Consider the following 19,386-nt stretch of genomic DNA (forward strand, 5'->3'; position numbering starts at 1 on the left):
AAGTTCTAGCTCAGGTTGGGCGTTAAAGGATGACTCTCAGGACCATCAGAACGCAAATCAGAGCCAGCCCCAGGTGCGCCAACCAGAGGACAACCTCTTGCTATGGCAGGAGACACAGAAGGAGGTATTTGGCATGAGCACAAGTATGCAATCTTGGGAGCGATCCACGATATCATGTGCATCCGTTCCTTCCTTTTCCTCCCATTGGATGATCAATGTCCTTATTTTCCGCTTGATTTGGCTCTCTTGGAAACATCCAGCAAAACTAATTCAAGCCAGGGCTTAGAAGCCCAGGAGAGGGCAATACCAAGAAGCCAAGAACAGAGACAGGACATAAAAGTTATAAAAATGTGGGAAGTGGGAAACTAGGCAGATACAATGATTGAAAAATAATTCCCACCTGCACAGATGGTGTTCGTGGCCACAGCTCTCTAGCGGGTGGCATGGACACAGCTCCCGGGGCACATACTTTATGCTGCGAGAGCCAGAGACCTATGAGCCATTGCTTCTTCCTTCAGGGACAACCTCTGGTGACCTGTCCCCATGACAGCAGTGATACCAGGCTACTGAGCTTAAATTCTACCTCCACTGTGAACACTATCTTATCAACCCAGGGACATCTGTTGCTGCTTCAAACTTCTGGAGTACGTCCTGGCTATTCTGTTTTTCTGTAAACAACATGATTTAGTTGTTAATGGCACAAATGATTTCTTAGCCCAGGGAAGATAAACTATATCTCCTATTCCATGTTTCTCCTATTTCTCTCTATTACTGCCAAGGGCAAACATAAGAAAGGAATGGGTTTGGTTAAAGTAGAAAAATATAGCAGGGTGAGTTCGTAGAGACAAAAAATGTAATTTAATGATTCTGGGACACACGCGCATTAGGGGGAATCCGAGGCGGGGGCGAGTAGGTCAGGCGCTACTGCGTTGTTGGGATGCATTCCTGATTGGTCACACACACAAAAAAGCTCTGCCCTTCTTCAATGTCTTCTCCCTCTTAATTCTGATTTTCTGGAACAACCTCCTGACCTGTCCATGGTCTTTGGTTGTGTGGATTTACCGTGCTCTATTCTCACCAAGGAACCTGGCTAATTTTCCCTCCCAAGCAATGCTTCCTACTCGACAATTATTTCGGAGACAATGGAACCAATTACTTCACTTCAAATCTGTTTAAAATAATCAGTATTTTTAGACAGCAAATTAGACACCATTTTCTCCAAGTAAGAATTTGTGATTGAACTCTCAACTTTTCATTTCATTGGTAAAATCCATTATATTAGTTTTTGCTATTGTTGTTCTTTTGAAAGTATACTGAGGATTTAAACATTCTGAAAATGAGAGACTCTCGAAAAGCAACCATTTTCTTCCTTCATGGGGTCAGTCCACGGCCCTGGATTTTGTGCAGGGATGGAAACACTGCCTTCATCCCATTTACAAAATCTGATGGATTGATTGTGGTTGCCTGGAGCCTCAACTCCTCTTGGAGGAGAAGAATGTGGTGATTGGTTAGTCATGTCTGCCAGGAATGGCAGGCGGGAGGTGGTGTGGAGTGTGTAAGAACTTTGGACAGTGGGTCTTTATTACCAGGGCCTGAAAATGTGCCTGCAATCTGTTTATTTTATGACCAACAATGCTGACAGATTGAGTAGAATATCCTAACACCTAGTGGAAAAAAAGAAAAGAATTGACATGAATTCAAATCTCAATTTTTTTAATGGAGATGTCTTATATAATGACATTTGGCTAAATATAAAAATAGCAACAGTCGCTAATACCTCCTGAGTGACCAGGACATGCCAGGAATCATTCTAGATGATTTCCTGTGTCTCGCCATTATGTTATATGTAATCAAAGGTATTGATTGTCTTGAGTATTTTTCTAAAACACGAGAGTCAGAAAAGGTTCAAGGGAGGTTCTTGCAGAATAAAAAAGAGAGAAGCCCTTTTATATCATTATACGAAGTATAGTTTTTTACTCAAAACAACTCACTGAGAATCTCTAAGGAAGGTAATAACTGTGATCATATGTTTTTTAGAAAGTTTTAAGGGAATTCTAATAAAAATGAATCAGTAGATTAACACAGAGATGAACCCTCATTGTTGCAAATGTGCAGTTCTGATGGATAAAGTATGTAAGGGGAAAGCGAAGATGAATAGGTGTGCTCTTAAACAAAATCCACCATGCCATGGGCAGGAGGGGGCAAAGCAGAGAGTGAAGCCAAAGTCATGGGGCTGGTGCCCCCAGGCTGTTCACAGGTTCCCCGACGCGGGGAGCAGGGACCGTGTGCTTTAAAAAACTTGACACCAGGGCTGAAGGTGAGACTGTTCACCCCTGAAACGAGGCAGAGGGGCTGTTTTCAATGACATCTGAGCCTCTGACTCATATGGAACAAGAGAAATGGGCAGCAGGGATGTAATGATGAGAGCTGAATGAAGTCCATGCTGGTCTGCAGTCCCTAGCCTCATGGTGGAGGGGGGGCAGGAGCTCCAGACCACTGCAAATCCTGGTCCTTACTGATGGGGCTTGGAGCCTGGGGCTAACAACCCCCCACAAAACCCCAGCACATGCATGCATATGTGCGTGTGTGTGCGCGCGCGCACACACACACACACACACACACCATATTATCATACCACACACACATCATAGCACACACATATACACACACATCATATCACACACACACATACATACACACATGCATATGCCCTATCATCACACCACACACACACACCCCACACACAGACCACACACATCTCTCACACACACACACAGCATATCACCACACACACACATGCACATACCCGCACACCACACATCACACACACACACACACACACACACTGTATCACCACTTCACACCACATAGCACACACTCAGTTTACAGGTTGAAGATGTTTCTGCTCATAGGAGCCTACAAGTTAAATTTACCAAACTCATAAAGAAATCTCCTGTTAAAAATAACAGCAAAATTAATATGGGAGAATTACCTGAGGGTGTAGAAGTTGAATTTAGAGAAGCTTTTGGCAAAGATTTTAATATTAAAATTAGAATGTATAGGAAGCTCAAGAAGATAAATAATACAAAACTATCCATTTAAAAAAATGCAACACATGATCAGCAGATGTGAAATGAGAACAAGCTAACTTAGAAATGCCCATTAGGGAGTGGACACCCTGCTGGAGAGATTGGAAGAAGGCAACCCTTTTACAAAGGGACTTTTTAAAAAAATAAAAAGTCTGTTTGCTAGATAACAACTGGATGTATGCATTTAAACTTGTCCCCTTAGCCCACGGACCAGGGGCCCACTGTGTGCCCAGGACAGAATGCTGTGGAGGACGAACCTCTCCAGGGCTCTGCACAAGTTTTAATGTTTTCAGTTGTAAGAAAGAGAAAACCCAGTTAGAAATATCTTTAAAACATAGGAAAAGTTAACCCACATAAGAAGAAGGCCAGAGTAGTGCAGCTCCAGAGTTGATGCCTTCAGGGGCTCAGCAATGTCATCAAGGATCAGGTTGCTTCCACCTTTCTGCTCTACCTTCCTTAGCATGTCCTGCCCAGTGTAACCCCCACCTTGTGACCCCATCATAGCTGCCATTGCTCCGGGCATTCACAGGTTGGCGTCAACAAGCATACAGGACACCAGAAAGAGGCAAGGGACTGTTTCTTCCAGGTCTATTTCTTAACTAGACTATTTGTGGTTTACCCAGTGGAACTGGGCATGGGACCCAGCCCCCTCTGAAGACATGGAAGGTGAGCATCAGGAAGTAAGACACAGCATCAAATATTAGCACAGGGATGCTGGCTAGTAACTCCTTCATCATCTCAGATGCCACAGGTCCTCATGGCAAGATCCTGGTAATGAAGGCATTGTGGACTGCTGTCTCCTCTACCCTCACTACGGTAGCCAGAAGATATCAGGCAGCTGGAATATCTGGCAAGAACCTCAGGTATGCGGTTTCTTCAGAGGCCCTATAAAGGAACCATTGGGGACTCTCCACATCCTCAAATCTAGCAGCCCATCTCCTGGGTGATGGTTGCCTTTATGAAATGCTCCTCTGTATCTTGTGATTGGGTTTTATCCTGAAAATAAATGTACTTTGTTTTATTTTTGTTATTGTTTTATTTCTGTTGACTTTCTGTCTTCTATTTGTCTCCATTTCCCCTCTACTAGTTATACCAGTTCCCGTCCTTTTGTCCTTGACCTCCTCCAACTCACAGTCTCTGGAGTTTCACTCAGACATAGTTGGGTCTTGCTTTGGGATCTCTTGGGAGGAGCTTTTATTGTAAGAGACAGATTTGTCCTATTTGCATCTACTAGAATATTTATTCATATTCCTGTGATCTGTTAAGTCTTCCTTTGTTTCCTGTATATTTCCATATTTTCTTCTCTTCTCTGCTTTTGGAATTTACTCTGATAATGTTAAGGTACAGTAAACATATGTTTGATTACTCTGGAGGTTAACTTTTATAACGGTAAATAAAGTATATACATTTTAAGAGTATACGGTAGAGTATGGACATAAAACTCTATTTCTTGATTCTTTTTTTTTTAAAGATTTTATTTATTTATTTGACAGAGAGATCAAAAGCAGGCAGAGAGGCAGGCAGAGAGAGAGGAGGAAGCAGGCTCCCCGCTGAGCAGAGAGCCCGATGCGGGGCTCGATCCCAGAACTCCGAGATCATGACCTGAGCCGAAGGCAGCGGCTTAACCCACTGAGCCACCCAGGCGCCCCCTATTTCTTGATTCTTAAAATCTCTTCCTTTTGGTTCAGAACCCAAAAATGGTGTTAATGACGTGGTCTTTGACTGAAGACTATGGAAACTAACAGACTGTAAAAAGCACATTGTCTTGGAGGCAGACAGACCTCTCTGGCAAGGCTGGTGGCAGACAGCCATCTTTTGGGGGATCTTTTCTGTTCAGTGAAGCTGATTTTGAAGAATGCATCATTTGATGTTCTTGATAATTTTGATTTCTACAGAATAGACTTGAAATTAGATGAATTGATCTTTTTAAAAAAAAATTAGTAGAAGCTTTTAAAAATCTCGGTAAAGATCTGCTAGCCTAAAGGAAAACACCTCAGATGAATGAAAAAATATCTTTTCTATGCCCCTTGTGAGAGATTACTCTTTGGTTCTAAGTTAGAAAAGGGAAAAAACCTGTTTGATTTTAGAAGCCACTAAGGTGCCATTTAATCCAATAGCAATTGTGCATGAAAGACCATAAACATGAGTGTTCCAGAGAACAAAAGTGCAGTGAAACAGCATCACAAGCAGCTCTAGAGACAAGGCAGGGAGGGTATTGAAGGGACAACTTCTCAGGGTGCCTGGGTGGCTCAGTTGGTTGAATGTCCAACACTTGATTTCAGCTCAGGTCATGATCTCAAGGTCGTGAGATCTAGCCCTATGTCAAACTCCACACTTGGCTTGGAGTCTGCCTGAGATTCTCTCTCTCCCTCTCCCTCCACCCTTCCCTCCCATCCCATCCTCTCTGAAAAAAAAAAAAAGTATCTTATCATAGATGTTTACCTACTGTCCATAAATATAGAAATATAAAATAGTTAAAAATTCATACACAACCATGTACATGAGTGTAAGCTTTAGTATCTGACACTTGATTATAACTTAGATTCAGCCAAATACACACTTTCAGAAGATCTTTATTATGAATGAAAAACTGATCAAAAAGGAAGGAAATATTTAGATGATGAAGAGCTATTGAATGGGCCTAAGAAATTGTGCCCCAATCAAATAGAGAGAGGGGAACTTCTTGAATTTTGAAAGAATATCATTTCCAAATTCTGTGAGGAAGTAGTCCTTTTTCTTATTTTCCACTATGTAAGTCACATTCTGTAGGGCACAGAGCAACCTTTGCATAGAGAGTGCATGGTTTTCTATAAGCGGAAAAAATGTATTCCGTGTTCCTCATAATTTAATTGAGAGGACAAATCTACAAAATGATGATCTGCTTTTGTCCTGCAATTTAACTCTTGGGAAGAACACTACACTCCAAGTGCTTTGGGTTTTGATGGCATAGGTTAAAAATTGCAGCTAAAGAAGAAGCACTGCTAACATGGGCCTTTGGGTCAGTGGACCCATCAAACAGGTCTTGCATTTACTCATGATTCTCTAGCTCGGCCCAGACTGCTTTTCCCTTGGCCACAAGCTTCTCCGTCTTCTGGGCGTGCTTTTCATTCTGCATGCTTTGCCATGAGCACAAATATAAGTACAGGCTAATTTTTGTCCTTATCCTACAGAAATTTGTAGAATAGATAAAATGTGCACAAAAATAATTGTAATAGTAGGAGGGATTTCCTATGAGCCACGAGAGTGCTATTACGAGAGTGATGGCAAACAGCAGCCCCTCAAAGATATTCACATTCTGATCCTCGGAAACCTGAGCATCTGTTACCATATGTGGCAATGGGATTGCAGCTTCAATTAAGAATTTTTAGAGGAGCTGATTATACCGGATTGTTTGGGTGGGTCCAATGTAATCACGAGGGCCATTACGAGTGAAAAGGAGAGGAATGGTCAGGCGTCAGAGTCAGGGAGATACTATGCTATGTCTTTGGAGGTGGAAGAAGGGGCCACAAGACAAGAAATTCCAATACATCTACGAGTTGTAAAAGGCAAAGAAACAGATTTTCCTCTAAAGCCTCCAGAAGGAACATGGCCCTGCTAACATCTTAACTGTAGTCTAGGAAGAGCTGTGTGGACCACTGACTAAAGAGAATGAATCACTGTGAATTGGTTTAATCCATTGTCTGAGATAACTCATTTTGGCAGCAGACAGGAAACACACACATGAAGGAAATTCAAAGAAGGGATCACATTTTCAGCTGGAGCAATAGAGGAGTTTTACTGAAGGAAGAAGCATTTGTTGACCTTGAATGGGATTGTGACCTTCAAGCGGGGTAGTGCCATGAACCAACGGGCAGAGCAGTGGCTGAGAGGCATGTGTTGAGGTTCTTGTGAATTGTTGCATTGGCCAACCTGGGAATGTGGGAAGAGGAGCTTGGTGGCAGGACTGGGCAGGGATGGTAGGACCTGGAATTGGGAACCTGGGCTTGAAGTGGAGTTACCTTGGAAGAGTCCAAGCTCAAGAGTGACCTAGTGTATTCTGGGAAATGCATCTGCAATAGTGTCTAGTGGGAGAGGGGAAGGGAGAGAGTACTTAAGGGGAGGAAGAGACATGGCCATGGGCACTGAAAAGTGGGGTGGATGAAAAACTGGAGGCCTGATAATATGTAATTGTTCATTTACTCATTACAGAGAAATCTGTATCAAGTGTTTTCCGATAGCATCTCTCTGACTCTGATACTTGGCCATCCCTCCTCCCCTTTTCACTTATGATGATCCTTGTCTAGATTCAGATCTGGGCACCTATCAGAAGCTGACACATTACAGCATGGGGAGAGGGAGATATACCAGCTAAATATCTTCACACATACAGGTAAAGGCACCATAATAAGAGATGCCAGAAAGAGGGGAGAGTGTCTTGTGCTGTACATTATAATGGTGACAAGGTGAGCTCACCCTACCTGAGATCTTAAATCATTGGCAAGTGATTGAAAAAAAAAATAACTATAGATCAAGGCCCGAATGATGCCATCTTGAGAATTTGGATTTGTCCTTATTAAAATGTCTTTGGGGAGCTTCCAAATGCTCCCATCCCCTCTTTCTAGGGACCAGGAGCCATATTTCAGATGGCTCTCTGCCTGGTGACCCACTCCAAGAGCTGGGGTGAGGCTGACGGTCTTCCTGCCTCGGGACCCAGGTGGGGGGTGTGAAGCCCTCCTTTATTCATTTGAACCTTCCTTAATGAAGCATCTAAGGAATGCTCCTTCCAGAAAGGTTCAGAAACAACTAGAAGTAAACCACATGGGCCCCGGTCCTGCCCGTCCTGCCCATACCTTGAGTTCCCTCCTCCCAGGCAGACAGGTAAGTGCAATTGACTAATCGCCCTCGGGTAAAGAAAAATTCGTAAATGTCAAGGAGACAGTAAGAAGCACATCTTGTAAGAATGTTTCCATGATTTTCAGGAATTTGCTCTTCAAGTCATTGTCTGTTACACTACTCATTTTTTACTGTTGCATTCTATATAGATCCTTCCCTTCAAATTTAAGACAAAGAAAGCCCTTATCTCAGTTAATGTATTTTTTGGTGGTTTTTCATTTCTAAGATAATTACTTCTAACTTTTTTATGTATACTTTACATTGTTAAGGAGGATGAAGGATGCAGGATTTTATGATAAAGTGTAGTTCCACTTTTAGACACATTTTCTTCCGTGTATGAGAAGACCCAAATTTCCACTGTGTGCATGTCCTGTTCTGGCCTTTCACATGGGTTGTCAGAGGGATGACTGTCTTCTGGAAAGAATCAGTTTGGAAAGAGAGTTCTTTTGGAGATGGCCCCCACAGCTGAAAACAAGTAGGGAAATCTACTTTTCAGTGTGAATGAAGAGAAGTTCAGAATGGAGACAAGTGCCTCAACTCCAGGGAATAGGGTATTTCATGGGAAACCCCCAGAAAATGGTAAAGCTTATAGAGGAGTTTCAGTCAGTGTGAACAGATGAGACTTCTGGGGTTATGGGATTTGCCGGAGCTTGCAAACTTAAAAGCACCGAGCCATCACACGGAACAAAGAACGACACTGTGTGTCAGCAGAGACGTTTATGGAATAAGAAGCAGCAAAAAGGCTTCCTAAAAGCCACCCATTTGAGAGAAGACAAAGTCGCGTCTGGAAATCAAGGCTCTTGGGATGAGGTTGGTGATTCTTGGCACACTAGCTCTCACAGACACAGAGCTCTGTCATGGGTTCTGGGGTTTTCAGAGAAGCCCAGGCACCCATCAGCTGTGTGGTTCATCTGTTCCCTGGGCTTCAGGTACCTGGTCTGTAAAATTAGGTTGTCAGATGAACTTTGGCTAAAGTTGCCTCCAGCCATGTTCCATCTCTCCTCCTGCATCTCCATCTACCTTCTCCTGCATTAGAGGAGTCTGTACCCAGCGTTTCCCCAGCAGCCACCCCGACCTGCCGAGAGGGACTCATGGGAGCATGGGTGCATTAAAGAGGAAAACCCCACTCTTTGTGAGTCCCGGCTCTCTCTGTTCTGGACCAGTGTCTCTGAGCAATGTTTGTTTCTTTCCCATAAGACCCAGGTTTCCTCCTTCCCCTTGATCACCCCAAATGCCTCCTCTACTCCCGAGGACATGGATTTCAGACTCCACTCTCTCCTGTTTCTTTTCTTCTGGAGCAACACATGGCCATCAATGTCCTTTTAGAAATACAGAGTCAGTGCTATGTCAGACTCTGCTGCTGGCAGATCGGGTGCTCAGCTGTGCTAAGTGGAAAGACGTGTTGCTGAGCCCATACATACTCTCTCCTACCACAGCCCTTTCTTCATGAACCTTTTGAGCAATGGAAGTGGTGGCTGGGGTCCACAGAACAAGTCATCCTATGTACTCGCTGATTAAACGGCTCCTGTGCTGAGCATTCTCACAAGACATAATGTCTCCACAATTTTTAGCCATCCAAAGAATTCCATCCATAGACCTTTCCCCAGTTTCCCTTGCCACCAATTTGCCAGTTGTGCTCAAGTCCTTGACCATCCAGCCAAAGCGTGGACAGCAGCCCCTGAACTGGTATAGAATTGCCTGTCTTGCCTGATGGCTGAGCATCACAGTGCGTCATGTTCAGGTCATGTGGGTAGCCCAAGGTTAAGTAACTCTCCTAAGGCCCTCTAATAGGTCTTGAACAATTATCCTAAGAGGATGGTGGGGCTTGGTCCCCAACCCCTAAGGTCCTGCACTGCAGATCACCTATGAGAACTGGCCAAAGCTCTACATAGCAATCCTATCTGCCCTCGGAGCTGCAGGGTCACATGGACCATGAGGCCGAGCAGCTTGCACAGCAGCCTGGACCTGATGCAGAGCCTTCTGTCGTTCTGGGTCTCACTCAAAATGAGCAGCTTTTTGGGTCACTCAATAAATGAACTGGAGTCCCACATCTAAATGAAGACTGTTTTGCCTCCAAAAGTCAAAGGAGGTCATGGGCATCATGCCTCATTCATGGCTGTTGGAGGGGTCAGATACAATAAGTGACAAGTTAGAAGGGACATCTCATTGTGCTCCACAGGAAGGGACCCTAGAAATTTCACCGAGGTCAAAGGCCTCTGAATTTGTCTGATGTACTTCCCACCCTCGGATGGACTAAAGTCTTTCCAATAACTCTACAGTGGTTGTGGCTTCTTGTTCATGAGGTCCAGTCGTCAATGTCATGGGCTCATGTGAGCATGGTCTCTTATGTGGAAGGGAAAGGCAGTCAAGTCCCTGGGAACTAAACCATGACACAGGGCTGGAGAGCTGATATGCCTCTCTAGGACAAGAGAGGGTATTGCTGGCCTGGCTAGCTGAAAGGAAACTGCTTCTGGTGGTTTTTACCAACAGGTTGGAGGAGGCCGATAACTGTAGACTTGATTGTGGGGGACCTGTTATTTTGTCCAAGCAATGAGGCTACATCTGGTGCAGAAGAGCAGAGTCACCCTCTGGGTAAAGTTACGAGAACCCATAGTCATTATTCAGGATCCATCTGTTTTCTGCGCAGACTTAATAGGCAAGCCGGAAGGGGGAGGGGTTGGCTGTCACCACCCTGCACCCCTCAAGTCCTTGGCGGTGGTGTTCATCTCTGCAGTCCCTCTAGATATGTGCCATAACTTACAGTTTTCCACTAGAGACAGTTCTAGTGGCTTCCACTTGGCTTTCTTACCATAATAGTACTTATTAATAGGCCATGGAATCAACACAGGGATGCTGCTGGTTGCTGGGAATGTCTTCCCAACTATTCAGTCCAGACCTGCGAAATAACCACAGGATAAATTTAGGGATCCACTGGGCTGACTCTGAGATCAGCCTTCAACTGTCGGATTTCCATAAGCTTCTACTCTGAGTGCTGGACAACAAGGATGTTTCCGGTCTCCTGAAATTCCTGTCAATTCAGAGCTTGTGTTCATAATCTCTGAAAAGTCTGATTAGTTTCTTTTTTGCAATGCATAGTAACCCTGCAGAGGGCCGGAGGTTCCTTTGGGGAAGTCTGGGTGAAGGATTAACAGTAAAAAGTTTTGGCATTGTAGCACAGTCACCCCGCTTGGCCTTCCATCCACTCAAGGTGTTTTGGGTCTGCAAACTGGCTCAAGACTGAGGAGGCGTCGCTCTCTGTTTCCAGGACTCAAGTTAAGGTCTGCTCACTCGACTAGCATTGCTCACACAGGTTGAGTATTGGACTTCCCATTTCTTTCCTTTCTAGAACACAGGGATCAAGTGCCAATTACTGCGTTGGCTCTGCTGTCCACGATGGCCACAGGTCCACACAGCTTTGGTTGCGGGGTGCTACCCCTGGCCCATGCCACCCCCGATCCAACCAATTCTATTGTGTGCCGGTTTCCCTGTTATAACCACAGTTCCCACTGGAGGGTCCGGCTCATGGTGCAGAGCAATCACAGAACCCTTCAAGGATGCAGCCTCCACTCACTAATGATTTCTCACAGTCCTGGTGGAAGGTCTGGGTTCTGGTCCTTCCCAGGGTGGGTCAGAATGTCTTCATGACAACTACACTCTGACTTCCCCAGCCTGCCGCAACAGATGAAATCTGTCTGTTGAAATCCCTATGCCGAAATTCCAGTCCCTGATGTGATGGTCTTGGGAGGAGGTCCTTGGGGAGACAATTAAATCAGGAGGGGGCAACCATCATGAATGGGGTTAGGGTACTTCGGAAAAACACTCCAGAAAATGAGGGAGAAAACTGGCAGTCTGCAACCCGGGCCCTTGCCAGAAGCTGACCATGCTGGTGCCCTGACCTCAAACCTCCAGACCCCGTGACTATGAGAAATAAATAAACCTCTTGTGATTACAGCCCCCAACCATGCTGCTTTGTCCACCAGCCCAAACTGCCTAAGAAACTCCCTGAGCTTTGAATCCCTGCCTTTGTAGGCCATCAAGGCTGGCCTGGTGCTTTAGCTTTACTGAGCAGAAGCCACCTTTTGGGTTATGTTTCCACAAACCAACTGATTGGACAAACTGACCCAAAGCCACCACATTAGATGCAGACTCTCTGCTTAGCAGGTCCGTCTTGGCAAATGTGTCTTGATCTGCCTTCCTTTTCCTTCTATCCTCAACCTCCAGCCCCAAGGCATTTGGGATTGCCTCCTTCAGGCTCGAACTTTTGGAGAAAAGTTGGCTTTCTGTCATGTTACTTTTTAATGGGACTTAACATAGGAGGCAATCTGTGGATTCAGCCGGGTTCAGAGGAGTCTGGCTGTTTGCTAGTCAGATCAGTATTCAGTGAGATTAGTACATCGCTAATTAGCATATGCCAAGTGCCTTGAGTAGGTTGGATGACGTTCAAATGCAGCTTTGAGTTTGGACAAAATGTTAATACTAATTGCCCTTTAACTCAAATATTGGTGTCAGGCTTTAAAAATCTTCCCCTAAATCAGTAACCAGAAATGGATGCTAGTTTCACTTTAAACCCAATAAACCATCTGCTCCACGCCTCTGGCCTTGCTTATCCCCTAGGAGCAGAACACCTCTCCCAGATGTGGCCTCTGCTCAGGAGCATGGATTATCTGTCAGCCCTGCCAGGAACCGTCAAACACAGCTCAATCCCACCCTATTTGAAACACAGCCAGGGTCTCATTCCTGGCGTACCTGTCTGATCATGAAGCCAGCCAGAAGCCCAGCAAAACCCCTGATGTCTTTGTCTCCTGAGATCCAGTCATTCTGGTCTTCTAAGGGTGGTTCAAATCCAGCCACGGAAGTCTTTCTCCCAGACATCAGCCAGATCCAAGTTGCCTGTTCTCCCTGAACCCCGCAGGAGACCCCTCCCTGACCCACCTGCCCCCACATTAGACCGATGCTAACTATTCTCCACATGGAGCGAGAATAGTCTTTGCAAAACGTTTATCAAATTTATCTATTCTTGTTTTAATACATTTTTAAAAGATTTTATGTATTTGTTTGTGTGAGAGAGACAGAGACAGCATGAAAGGGAGGAGGTCGGGGGAGAAGCAGACTCCCCGCTGAGAAGGGAGCCCGACTCAGGGCTCCATCCCAGAACTCCAGGATCATGACCTGAGCAGAAGGCAGACACTTAACCAATGAGCCATCCCAGCGCCCTTCTTAAAACATTTTAATGGCTATCCATTAAACTGTTCCTGGGCTAAGGAGAAAGACCCTTAATGAAACCTCAGTAAGTCTTCAGGGTAAGATACCGAACTCCACTTCTGGCAACTTTCCCTATCATATACAAGTGGTGCACATCTCTCTCTACACCCCCCCCCCACAAACACAGAACTAGAATACACATGATATAGGATGTATAATGTATATAATTATCTACATCATGTAAGTTTATATACACTCACATTGGTAATATATGATTACATAAATATACAATATTATTGTAATTTAATGATATGCATAATATACATTTAATGCAGAAATATATTTAATATATTATGCATAATAACCACATATACCTATACCACAAAGAAATATTAAACATTGTTAATTATTAATGAAGTAATGCACGTCTAAAGCATTATTAAAATCCATTATTTGCTTCCTGGCCAAACTATGGATTATAAAGACTTGAGATATACTCTGGTTCTTCTGCTCCAAACAATCAGTCTGATAGGTGCTCTTGCCTCAGTTTTCAGGACTGAGACTAATTATTTAGTAAACTGTGATTTTGACAAGACTCTGTCCCTTCAGAGAGAAGTCATCTGGTCTTCTCCGTGGTAAACATGAAAATCACACTTTCATTGAAGTAGAGTTCAGATAACATATAATTTACCATTTTAAAGTCTACGATTTACTGGGATTTAGTTCAGTCACAGTCTTGTGCAACAGTTACCTTTGTGTGGAACCAAAATAATTTGCTGCCCCCAAAGGAGATCCCAAACCGTTAGGCAGTTTTCCCTTTTCTCTCTCCCCTATCTCCCCCTGGCAAGCATGGACCTGCTTCCTGTCTCTGTGGATTCACCAATTTTAACTATTTCCTATAAATAGAAACATATAATGTGTGACCCTTTGTGTCCGCCTTCTTGTGCTGGTCACGACATGTTTGCGAGCCATCCACACTGGAGCATGTATTTTACTGTTTTTTACAGCCAAATAGTAGTCCGTTGTGGGGATAGACCACATTTTTGTTTATCAGTGTCCTGAACATAGTAACTGTGGGAGCTCTTATTTTTACCTCATTCTGCTTACGCACCAGTCTCTCCTGGGCCGTAGGGCATGTCCAAATTATTGCTTCTTAATTTAAAAAAAAATCTGTTACTTGGAGTAAGTTAGTCACCTTCCTCTGTTCAGAGGTTAATAAAACCAGGGATCCACAAACACCGTCCTCACAGTATTCCCCACCCTTATCCCCACGTTTCTGTTCCCTTCTCCACAAAACACTCCTCTTAGTATGTTTGTGTGTGTCACTAAAGATGCTGCAGCCAGGTACAACGTGGAGGCTCTGAGCATGTGCTTTTCCTCCATGTGAACAGTTCTGTGCCAGAAATCTCGTTCTCTGCCTTCTCCTTTCCTTGTGCGCTCTGGGCTACTTATGTTGCTGTCGGTCCTTTTTCCCACCTGGGGCTTTTCCCCTGCCGCAAGTTCCGTAGCAAGCACCAACTGCATCTGTCTCATCAGTTCACCAACAATAGAAACTAAGTTATTTCTAATTCCCTGCCACAACACACCGAGCCCACTTCTGTGTCTCCCTATGGACGAATTTAAGAGTAGCTCTCAGATAGAGGCCCAGGAATGAGATAACTGGTCACGGAACACATACTTTGTGTCACTGAATGCTCCCTGGACTCCTTTCCAGAATGTTCTGTGATTTACACTCCCAAAGAAGGGCTCGAAAGGCTGTTTCCTCCCACCTTGGCCAACACATATTATTATGACCCCCTTATTTGTCACTGATGGATGTGAAGTGTATCTCATTATTTTGACATACATTTCCTGGCTTACTCGTGGATTGAGCATCTTTTCACTGAATGGATTTTTAGTGTTCTTCTCTGGAAATTGCCCATCTGTGTCTTTTGTGGATTTTTAAAAATTGGGACCCCTTAGTTTTGTTGTTCCTGTCATCCTCATAGCTCATTTGTAAGAATTTTTGGATATAGGATGCGTGGGGGGCTCAGTCAGTGAAGTGCCTTCCTTCAGCTCAGGTCATGATCCCAGAGTCCTGGGATCAAGCCCCACATTGGAGTCCCTGGTCAGTAGGGAGCCTGCTTCTCCCTCTTCTTCTGACCCTCCTCCTGCTTGTGCTCAAGATCTCTCTTCCTCTCTGTCAGATAAATAAGTAAAATCTTAAAAAAAAAGAATTTGGGGATATGGTAGACTTTGATTTATTGTATTTTAGATATGTCTCAAAGATATAGAGTCTGTTTTATGTATGTGGTACCCTGTGTGTTGAATTCTCTCTTACTCTGTGGGTGTTTATTGTTGATTAGAAATGCTTAATTGTCTTGAATGTTTTTTTCTGTGTTTCTGAAGTTTTCCCTATCCCTAGGTTAGTTTTATATTCTCTTCTTTCTTCTTTTGATCTTTAGTCTATTTGCAGTCCAACTCTCTCTCCAACAGCTGAATTAATAAACATGGAAGAAGGAGAAAATCACCCTTACTAATGATTGCAGACCAAATGAGGGGAATATAAAATCACCATTAGCACATCACACCGATATTGCTGCTGGCAATATCCATGGACAAATGCCAAATATTGATTAATTACTATGTTGGTTTTAACATATGTCCATAAATTATTTGATATTCCTCTTTCCAGGAGGTGAAGCTTGATTTCCCTTCTGCTGAGTGTGGGGTAGAATTAATGACTCATTTCTAATAAATAGTGAACAGAAAGGGAAAAATAGTAACTCTGGTGAAGAAACATTCAAGTGTTGAAAGTTCATGTCACCAGTAATAAGTCATGTGACCGAGCTAATGGATGGACTCAGGCTCATCAACTCTGTGGCATCCTTCCAAAAATCTATGCCTCTCCAGATCTTCCCAGAAACCCCATCTGATCATGGGAGGACCCTGAACACACCCAAACCCCAGGGCACTTTATGGAAAAATTGACCTAGGCTCTTCAAAACATTGGGACCAGCAAGGACATATTGAGTTGCTGTCTCTTCGGAGAAGACCTGAGGAAACACAGCGACTACATACCATCTGGAATTGTGGGACACCAGGGGAAAAAGCAGTTAAATTCCAGTCAAGTCTTCAGCTTGGATGATAATAATGTGTCAATGTTAATTTCTTAGAATTGGTAAATGTACAATGATTATGTTAGGTAACGTTATGGGGAAACTGGGTGAAAGCTCTATGGGAACTCCGTGCTCTTTGCAACTTTTCTGCCAAACTAAATAAAAAGTAAAATTCACTTCAAAATAAAAATTTAGGGGTGCCTGGGTGGCTCAGTGGGTTAAAGCCTCTGCCTTCAGCTCAGGTCATGATCCCAGGGTCCTGGGATCGGGCTCCACATCAGGCTTTCTGCTCAGCGGGAGCCTGCTTCCCCGCCCCCGTCCTCTCTGCCTGCCTCTCTGTCTACTTGTGATCTGTCTATCAAATAAATAAATAAAATCTTTTAAAAAAATTTCAAAAATAAAAAAATAGAAAAATAAAATAAAAAAATAAAAAAATTTAAAAACCCACAAACACTTTACAGATGATATAATAAACTGGAAGGAATAATTTTTCATAGCAATGTGGTGTGGAATATATATTTATGACCAACAAATTTGACTACATAATAATCTTTCAATAAAAACAAGGCAAAAAAATTAAATTAAACTCTAATTAAAACTAACAGTTAAAGAACAAAGTGGGGGTCCTACAAGACCACACACAGAAAGGGATCTTGGATGCAGAGCACCCTGGACACAAGGCAAACCCACAGGTAAAGAGGCACTTCCAGCAACCTTGAAACAATTTTACTTCAAAGATGCTGTAAGTGTATCTCTGCTTTATGCTGTCCCTGGGCGCTGCACGGGGTGTCCCTGGGCACTGCGCGGGGTGCAGATCTCCGATGTATGAGAATGTTCTTCAGGTGACATCCGGTCACAACATCTGTGTGCTGTTTCCTCACTAATCCATTCCTTAAAAATCCGAGTGAAATCCATTTCTTCAGCACTCAGGCAGCCTCTGCCCACATTCTTCTATTCAAAGCCTCCTGAGGTAACATTCACTCCTGTCCTTATTGTGAGTCTCTTCAGTCCATCTAAAGCATTGCTCGACAAGTAAACAAACAACATTTTGCCCTATAACATGGCCTGATCAACTTTCTGCCCTGGTCCAAGCCTTGGAGCGCTCCCGACTTCAGACAAGGCCATTTCAATGCCGGCCTCTGGGGTCCAGCCTGGTTTGCAAGGTCACCTAAGGGACCCACAGTGGGGAGGAAAGGGGCCCACTTATCTCAGACTTGTATGCAATTGTTAAATACTCTTGATCTCTGCTTTTTAATTCCTAAACAAGAGTTTGAAAGGATTTTTTTTTAAAGATTTTATTTATTTATTTGACAGAGAGAGATCACAAGTAGACGGAGAGGCAGGCAGAGAGAGAGAGAGGGAAGCAGGCTTCTTGCTGAGTAGAGAGCCCGATGTGGGACTCGATCCCAGGACCCTGAGATCATGACCTGAGCCGAAGGCAGCGGCTTAACCCACTGAGCCACCCAGGCGCCCGAGTTTGAAAGGATTTTATAAGAAGACCAGGTCCAAAGGATTTAAGACTCCCCTGGCTGAGTCCACTCATTACTCCCATTAAAACTGGTCTGTTAAGTAGGATTTCAGACAGTTACAAGTGTGGATGCCTGAGGGCAAGTGAGGGCCCCAGCAGAAGCCCAGGAGCTGCAGTGTGAATGTGAGCTTGAGGAACAGACAAGCACAGGAGGGCATCCTAGGAACCCAGTGTCAGTGGATGCATGAAGTCAGAACAGCTAGCAAAGACCTGGAACATGGAAGTTCTTCTACATGACGCCCAATATTGTAGACCTTCCTGGTGTGCTGGGAGTGTTAGACAAGGAGAGTCACCAAAATAGGGGCAGGGCAAAAAGTGTAGTGAAATGCAGGGAATCATGTGACCCCATTTACATAGGGAGTGACACAACTGCTTATGCATATCAATGGCCACTGCCTTGACCATGCACAGAACAGGTTCTCCCACCTCCTTCCTCCATCCCCTCTTGCTTCTCCACATTTCCCCTCAGTCAGTGATTTTCAGATTGACTCCCACAGACACTGGAGGTCCCTGTGGTTTTCCTCAGGGTGGGCTGGCATGGAGATGATAGATGAAGGCTCGAGCAGAACCCTGACATTTCAGGAGTGATTCCATCAGAGAAACACCCTCTTGCTGTCTTGAGCTTTGTGAAGGGCTGCTTCCCAAAAGCAGAGACAGAATCTCCTGCACAGGCTGGCCCCATTTCCGTTCTCTCATTACTCAGATATGTGCTGATCCCGAGGGTGAAAACTACATATCCCACCCTAGAGAAAGTTTCCCGATTCTTCTCTGGAACGGACGTTATTTAGGGACGAGACAAAGGTGCAAACCTGGAAGCAGGAGGTGAATGGAATGATTCCAGGGGGTCTTCCCCAAATTTATGAGCGGGGAGCTTAGTGCTGGCTTCGTGCTGGGGTGCTTTCCTTCCTGCACAAGTGGAATTTGTGGAGGGATGGAATTCTCCAGAATGGAAGGTAAGGACCTCATTCTCCCAAGGAGCCGGAGTGTTTATGTTTTTCATTTAGGAGAGAGCTAAGGTCCTTGGCTAAAGCTGGTGGTTTAACGCACCTCTTGGCTGATTTTCCCCGTTAACAGGTATCCGTGAAGAGTGAGCTTTAGTTAACGGCACCCGTTATGGTGTGCGCTCCGTGGGTTTTGACCAAGGTGCACAGTCACATACCCACCAGCAAAGCCATGTCCTTCGTTGCAAAACTCCCATGGTGCTTTGCTTCTGTCATGGAACCCTCTGGGCACCAACAAGCCCTGACGGTAGTGGATCTGTGTTCCATACCTTCTGCTTCCCCTTTCCAGGATGTTACAGATGGACTCAGAGACTGGAGAGCGTTTTGGGCCGGGCTTCTTCATGGTGAAATGCATTGCCGAGTCATCCACATTTTTGCCTGGGTTAGGTGTTCCTGCTGTAAATGGGTCGTGTTCCGTTGTATGGATGTAGCATGGTTTGTGAACTCACTCCCCTGCTAAAGGACTTCTGGACAGCGTTCACTGTTTCAGGACTAGGACAGAAACTGGATTTACAACCCCGGATACTGGTAACATTTATTAACTCACAAAATGAGACCAGTAAAGGAGTTTATGTATCCCCGTGCACCCCACTTTC

Source organism: Lutra lutra, chromosome 8 (genome assembly GCF_902655055.1).
Source record: "Lutra lutra chromosome 8, mLutLut1.2, whole genome shotgun sequence".
Taxonomy (NCBI): domain Eukaryota; kingdom Metazoa; phylum Chordata; class Mammalia; order Carnivora; family Mustelidae; genus Lutra; species Lutra lutra.